Genomic DNA, 8,244 nt, shown 5'->3' with positions numbered 1-8,244 from the left:
AGGAAGAAATGGAGGAAAGAAGGAAGAAAGGAGAGGAGGGAGGGGAGGAAGGGAGGGAGGGAGGGAGGGGGGGAGGGAGGAAAGAAGGAAGGAGGAAGGAGGGAGGGAGGGAGGGAAGGAAGGAAGGAAGGAGGAAGGAAGGAAGGAAGGAAGGAGGAAGGAAGGAAGGAAGGAAGGAAGGAAGGAAGGAAGGAAGGAAGGAAGGAAGGAAGGAAGGAAGGAAAGAAGGGACACATAATTCAATATACAAATGGGGGGCCTACACAGTGGACCTGTACAGGAAACTATGACACCACCTGAACACTTAAATTGAAAAGGACTCTTAAACATGCAATGGAAGAGCCTGGCGTGCCTGGTTCATGAGTCATGGAGTGGATGAGATCAGTCTGAGTGCCGAAGAGGTAGAGAAACTGAGTTACAGAACTACCCATCCTTCCCTGAGACAAAACTATGCAACCCGAGGAAATATGAGGGCAATCAGTTCCTGATGCACTGACTCATGAGAATCCCTTAGGGACACCTGGTTATCACTGGCTTAAGACCTCACTAATATCAGAAAAAAATATAGGAAAATGCATTACTAAGGAAACTAAAACATAAAATAAAGTGATGTTTACTGCCCACTTCATGAGACCTAATAGAATAGTATTCACAAAAGAGGTTTTTGTTTTGTTTTTAAAGTTAACTCAATAGGAGTCACAAGATTGGCATGGAGCATTAGTGCCTTTCCTGAGTCCCATGGTGGATGTGTGACCTTTATGAGGTAAGACAAGCATTGGGGGATTTGAATAATTTAGACCAACATGGAAATCAGGTTTATAAAGTGGTAAAAAAAATCTTAAAAAGATATTTTGAGACCAGGTGTAGTGGCACATGCCTTTAATCCCAGCACTCGGGAGGCAGAGGTAGGCAGATCTCTATGAGTTCAAGTCTAGCCTAGTCTCCACAGCAAGTTCCAGGCCAGGTGTAGCTACAGGGAGATCTGTCTCAAAAATATTTTTTTTAAGTTTTTTGATTTATTTATTTTTATTTTATGTGTATGAGTACTTTGCCTACACGTATGTAAGTGCACCATGTGCATTCAGTGTCCATGGAGACCAGAAGAGAGCATTAGATCCCCTGGCACTGGAGTTATAGACAGATGTTAGCTGCCATGTGGGTACTGGGAACCAAGCTGAGGTCCTCTGCAAGAGTATCCAGTGCTCTTAACCACTGAGCCATTTCTCCAGCCCCTACAAAAGAATTTTTTAAAAAACAAAATAACAGCCAGGCTGTTATTGGTGGTGTATGCCTTTAATCCCAACACTCAGAGGCAGGGAGATCTCTGTGAGTTCAAGGCCAGCCTGGTCTACATAGTGAGTTCCAGGACAGCTGGGGCTACAGGGAGACCCTGTCTTAAAAAGACCAAAAAAAAAAAAAAGGAATAAAGGAGTTTGTCTAGGTTAATGGAAGACAAATATGACAAGGTTTATGTCAAGCTAAAATTCTTAAAAAAATAACAAATAGTCAAGTGTTATACTAAGAGATAGGCTTTAAAAGCTGAACAATGGTTAACAAAAAAAAATCCCATAAATAATAAAATAGCACAAGTAAAAAGATTAAGCTTACCCCAGGAGTAGAGTTATCCCCCAGAGTATATGATGTTTGCATTTCTAGTATTACCAGGGAAAGGGGAGGTGAAGTCCAAAGCTAACCATGAGAGAGGGGAGAGGTCCATCCTCCATGGCCTCCAGCCTACTAAGCATTGTGTGCTGCTTAGTTTTAACTGTTAAGGCAACCTAGAATCATCTAGGAAGAGAGATTTTTTGGGGGGTGAAGGGTGGGGGCGGATAGCATCTCCCTGTAGCCCCAGCTGTCCTGGAACTCACTATGTAGACAAGGTTGGCCTTGAACTTACAGAGATCCGCCTTCCTCTGCCTCCCAAGTTCTGGGACTAAAGGCATGTGCCACCATGCGCAGTTGGGAAGAGAGATTTAATGAAGAATTTTTTAGATCGGTTTGGCCTGTACACATTTCTGTGGGGGATTGTCTTGGTGGTTGGTTGATCTAAGATGCCCCAGCCCACTGTGGATGGCAGACACCATTCCCTAAGCTGGGCCCTGAACTATGTAAGAAGGAAGCAAGAAAGCAAGGATCGTGCGTTTATTCTCTCTCTGCTCTTGACTTTTGCTGTGATGCACTGTCTTTGCCTTCAGTTCCTGAAATTCTGGACTGTAGTTGGAATTGAAGACAAATATGCCCTTTCCTCTTCTGTGTTGCCTTTCATCAGAGCATTTTATCACAGCAACAGAAATTAAACTAACCTTTGATCAGTTTACAAGTTTGTAAAAAAATATCTAAGAAAAACAATAAAGAAAATAGTTAAGGAGTTTAAACAAAGGCACCCTATAAAAATGGAACAAAGACACTCCCAGGAATCAAAATTGTTAGAAAAAATCCCAGTAACAGCATGGGTTACTTCCCTATGGATTGTTGGCTAAAGAGACTTCCAATGCCCTGCAAAGAATAAAGGCTATTGCCACTGCTGTTAGTTATTTTTAACAGAACTATATGGTAAGACCCTACTGCTGAAGACACCACATGCTTTGGTTATAGGACATCAAGAATCAGGTTGGCCTGAACACATTTCTGTGGGGGATTGTCTGTATTGTTGGTTGAACTAAGAGGCCCCAGCCCACTGTAGATGGCAGACACCATTCCAGTGAGCTAGAAGCCCAGTCCCCACTAGATGACTTTTGTAGTGCTGGAAGGCATTATTCAGGCTGTAGGAGAGAACTGTCTCCAACAGTCCTGCTCAGCTATGGACTCTCAACGATACAAACATACCAGGCAAGATATTCCTACTGGTACAATAGTGACATGACTGTTATCGGTGCAGCCAGCTGCTTTTCAATTGGATTTAAGGCCTGTTCCATAGGAGGGAACTCACAACTGTTACTGTAAGCCTGGACTAAAGCCTGTGACTGGAGAGGTCAGAGGCCCTAGTGGGGAAGCCACTGCCATTGTTTTGTTAAACTAATGTGATGAGCCTGTCAAACTGCTTTACAAACATTTGTGCTTACACTCATGGATCACTGTTGCTGTCAGCCTCAATTGGTCACAGAAAAAAACTGGCTTTTACAAATGATAGTGTACCTCAGAGATTCATAACCACTGGTAAGCTTACTAAAAACAAATGACTGTTGCTGTGGCATACTTGCTCAATGCTTAACCATAAATAGACATTTCTCTCACCTCCTCTAAGACTCAGGGAACATTGTGGAAGAGGTGGAAGAAAGAAAATAAGCACTGAAAAAAATGGATAAAGTTAAATAATAATACCCTTCAAATTAAAACATCTCCATCCTAGAGGGAAGCTCATTAAAATTAGCAGGTAAACAACCCACAAGCCTCGGGAATTACATGAAGTTTTACAGAAACACAACCAGCAAGAACAAAAATTTAAGGTAAGTAGTTTGATAATTAAGTACTTGCTTACAGATGTAGTCTTTAGGTAACCAATGTCTAATACCTTTCCATTATTAAGAGGCACAAGGTAAGGACATGTCTAATTACCTTTGCTTAAAGAGAATAGTCATGATACAGTTAGGGACACATAGGTATAGGCCTTAGGAAGATCAGCACAATAACAATTCTACTTTAGAGGACACCTATTCTCTTAAGCCTTGTATCTTTGAATTTTATAGCATGAAAGGGGCATGTGATGGTTAATTTGTCAACTTGACACAATCTAGAATCACCTGTAAGGGTCTAGACTATATTGGCCTGCGGGATTAGCTTGATTACGTTAATTGAGGTGGGAAACTCCACCCAGTGAGGGTGGCAATTCCCTGGGCAGGGGATCCTAAACTGAATAAATTGAGAAAATGAGCTTAAGTGCAAGAATGCATGCACTCATCCATTGCTCTCTGTTCTTAATTGTGGATACAATGTGATTAGTTGTTTCAGTTCCTGCTGTACTATGACTTCCTCACAATGATGGGCTGTAAACTGGAATTAAGAGCCAATCAAACCCTTTCTCCCCTAAGTTGCTTTTATCAGGCTGTTTTCTCACAGCAACATGAAACAAAACTAAGACTGACATAAATGCATTTTATAAATAAAGGTGTCAAGGTCTGATTAATTCATGACCTGAAGCTTGGCAGAGAGTCACTAGATATTCTTGGCAGACCAAGAATTGGAGGAAGAATGCTTCCACCCTGGCACTTTCCCTGTTCTTTGCTTCTGTGGTCTGAGTTGACAGACTATGCTTCCCTTATGATAAGTAGTCTAGGAAACAGAAATAAATAATTCTGTTTCAGTGTTTAGGAGTTTCTCAATACTGTAAGCTTGGTTTCTATATAGATATTATGAATTTTAGAAGTTTCTAAGAGTAATAACAAACAGCACACCTTATATCTAAGATACTATAAACATTGTGTGGCTTATCTAAGATACTATAAACATTGTATGAGTTTGGGTTGGTAAAGTAATGTATCCTTGGATACTCCTTGGTTACTTCAGATCTGCTTTCTATATAAGCTTTCTTAAATTCATAATAAACATGCATTGGTACACTATCATTTGCATCCCCTGCGTCCTGATTTCTCCTGCACATATTCCCAGGATCCCCAAGCCCAAAGGAGGCTTGAATTGAGACAGCAAGCCTAAAGGAGGCTTATGCAAGCCCAGAGGAGGCTTGTGACATAAAGGAGCTAGCAACAATTAGCATCACTACACAGAACTACACAGAAGTTCTATATTAATTCAAATTCCACATTTGAAGTAAAATTTAGAATCTTTGGTTCAGTAGGATAGATTTTCAGCATCCAAAACTCTAGACTTCTAACACTTGAAGGAAACACTGCTAGTAACTACAGGCTCATTTCTGATGTACAAGAGCATCACACATACACAATAACAAAGCACTTTTATTCAAGGTAGCTGTAGTCCAGGGTTTCAAATAACAGGACTGTACTAATGCCAGGCTTTTCATCTGAATGGCACTAACTAAAAATAGCAGAAATGAGCCAGGTATGGAGGCATAAACCTTTAATCCTAGTACTTAGGAGGCAGAGACAGGCAGATCTGGCCAAACTGATCTACATAGTGAGCTCCAGGCCAGCTGGGGCTACAGGGAAACCCTGCCTTAAACATGCCCCACCCCAAATAGCAGAAATGCCCAAAGAATTTCATTGGCCATTTTATATGTTGAAAATGCAGATATAATGCATATTGTATAGATAGGAGCACTTATTAATAACTTTATATTTATTAAACTTGAATGCTTTTAACTTAAAATCTTTGCATAATATATAAAGTTCAGACACACAATTCTACACATTTCTTGTCACAATTACATAGGATATTAAATGTACTAAAATCACTTTAGAGTAGTTGTTTGAAATATGGTCACTTAAATGAACCTTGACTTTCAAGACATGGTTTTCTAAATACTCAAACTTTGGCAAAATGAGAAGACAACATAAGCAATTATCTTAATAAAATATAAAATTCTACCCTCTAAGTCAGTTTTTAAAAAACATGTTACTAAGAGCAGAACAGTACTTCTTTAAGGTGTATTCCAGGCTGGCCTCAAACTTGCAATTCTCTGGCCTCCACCTCCAGCATATCCTACCAGTGCGTGCTACCACAACTGGCAGAACAGTGTTTTTGAAGAAAGTTTTGTTACTTTAGATGCAGAGAATTAGGTTTTAGTTTTACACTGGCATGTTTTTGAGCTTGGAAAATCCCCCTTAGATGTGTTTACATTTTAAAATTTTTTATTTATTATTTTTATTGTATGTGTATAAGTGTATTGCCTACATGTGTGTAAGTGCACCCATGTCATGCAATGCCTGCAGAGGTCAGAAGAGGGCATCAGATTCACCTGGAATTGGAGTTACAGATAATTGTTAGCTACCACGTGGGTGCTGGGAATCAAAACCGGGTCCTCTGCAAGAGCAGCCAGTGCTCTTAACCACTGAGCCATCTCTCCAGCCCCATATTTGCATTTTAAAACATCTTTTGCAATTTTCTTTAAAAAATAGCATAAAGTGACATAAATACATTTATAGACCTACGTAATAATAAGTTTATCTCACATGTTTGATAGCCCTATTTAATCAGAACTGTGATGTGTTATTAAAAGATTTCAGTCTAAACACAAATTGAAATGAACTGGAATTCTGTAAAAGCCTGATAAAATTAATAGTTAGCATAAAACATTAAATCTTTGTTTCTTAAAGTTAGCTCTTTTGTAGTTTTAGTAGTAGATAGACATTCTAAGAAAGTGTAATTGTTTTGAATTTAAGCATTTAAAAACCTATATAAAGAGCATTTAGTTATGAGCAACTACTTACATATAACTTTCTTACAAGTTTTGCTTCTCCATAAGCATCATACATTTGCTATCAACAAATCTAGCATTTTCAGATGTGATCATCATATATTCATTAAAAACATCTGAAAACAATAAAATGAACAAATTTTCTAATAACATTTAGTCATGTTACATGTTAGAGACTTACAAAGCATTATAGGACAGTATCAAACAGAGAGTTGTTACAAATATGAATGTTGACTCTAATAATGCAACAGAGCCTCTAACCCTAAAAGGGACTTTTTGTGAATTATGCCAGTTTTACCTTGATTATTTTACAATGTACACACACACACAAAAACCAAGATATTAAAATATCTATTATCATAAAATTATTTATACTCAACTGTATTATTTTTTAGTAATAATATTGAATGAAAACTTTGTTATCCCAATAGTAAAATTAGACCTGGGGAAGTTTAGCACACTATCAACAAAATATATGTACATTTCATATGGAACAAAGCCCAGAAACTATGCAAACATTATTTCTACATATGGGCCACTTCTACAATCAATAATTTAAATTTGCATTCTAAATTTGTCTAGCAGAAGATAGTTTGAAATTTTTTTGAGCATTTAAGAAAAGCATTTTAACAATGCTTTAGTCACCCTTGAAATGAAAGATACAGGGTTGAAGAGATAGCTCAGTGAATAAAAGCACTTGCCACCAAGCCTGATGACCAGAGCTCAGTCCCTAGAACTGAGAGATAGAAGAAGGCAACTCTCTCCCACAAACTGTCCTCTGACCTCTACATGTATGCCATGGCATGAATGCATACCTGCAAAAACACACAACAAACAAACAAATAAATAAATAAACAAGATATTCATTATCCTTCTATTTGGCAGAGCTTAATAACAGCACTTTTTCTATTATCTACAGTGTATGTTTACCCAAGCACTGAATGCTACTATTTTTACAGATTTGATTTTCCTATAAGTCCCATTATGAAATGGAAATTTAATGTAAAGATACTTGGCAAATGCATGCACCCATTACCTTATATGTGTCACAGTCTTAATAACAAAAAAAAAAAATCTCACTATCAATTGTATGTTAAGAATATTCCTGGGGAAAGAAACTCATAGTAATAATCTACTAGGGCATATTTATTGTATACTATTTAGAAATAGCAACACAAAAACACAGTTCTCACTTCAAAGGAGATAAGATATTGTTTATTCAGGAGCTAATATGAGTAACCATGACCTGGAAATACAGATTTAAGTCACCCAAAAGTCCATGCTCCAACATAATAACAGTTTCATAAACTTTTTAGGTTAACAGTACAGAGAAAGTTAAAAATAAAGACACTTTTCAAATACATTGGCAGCAACATCAGGTTATAGAAAAGTGGGAGGAATCTCAGCTACAGGCCTCAGATGCTGTCTGGTGGCATGTTTAACCTTTGGTGGAAACAATTCCAAAGGATTTACATAATATTCACAAAAGATGTTAGGTCACATACAGAGGAAGGAAATAAATGGTTATTAAGGGGGCTAAAGGTAGCCCAAGATAATTTGGCTCTTGACTTGCAACATTTCATCCTCTCTACATCATAGGAGTCAATCAATTCCTTTTCCAAGAATTCTCATTTATAGAGGTATCTGACTAATGTAAAGCATTTTGTGTCCTCGTGTTTTGCTACTTTTGACTATCTAAAGGAAAAAAAATGAAATTTCTTTCTAGAATTTGTTTTGAAGGAAAATCATCATCAAAATTGATCTAGCCAATGCAAAATTTTGTGACTTCAAACTGAACTTACAACTCCTATAAAGGTGGTTCTGCATAAACAAATTGTCATTCCAATAAAGTATTTAAATGCCTATTGTCTCTTTATGATACTTACTTTAGACGTTCAGGCATCTCTTAATACTGT

Source organism: Nannospalax galili, unplaced genomic scaffold (assembly GCF_000622305.1).
Source record: "Nannospalax galili isolate Female #2095 unplaced genomic scaffold, S.galili_v1.0 scaffold762, whole genome shotgun sequence".
NCBI lineage: Eukaryota > Metazoa > Chordata > Mammalia > Rodentia > Spalacidae > Nannospalax > Nannospalax galili.
Note: the sequence above shows the minus strand (reverse complement) of the source record.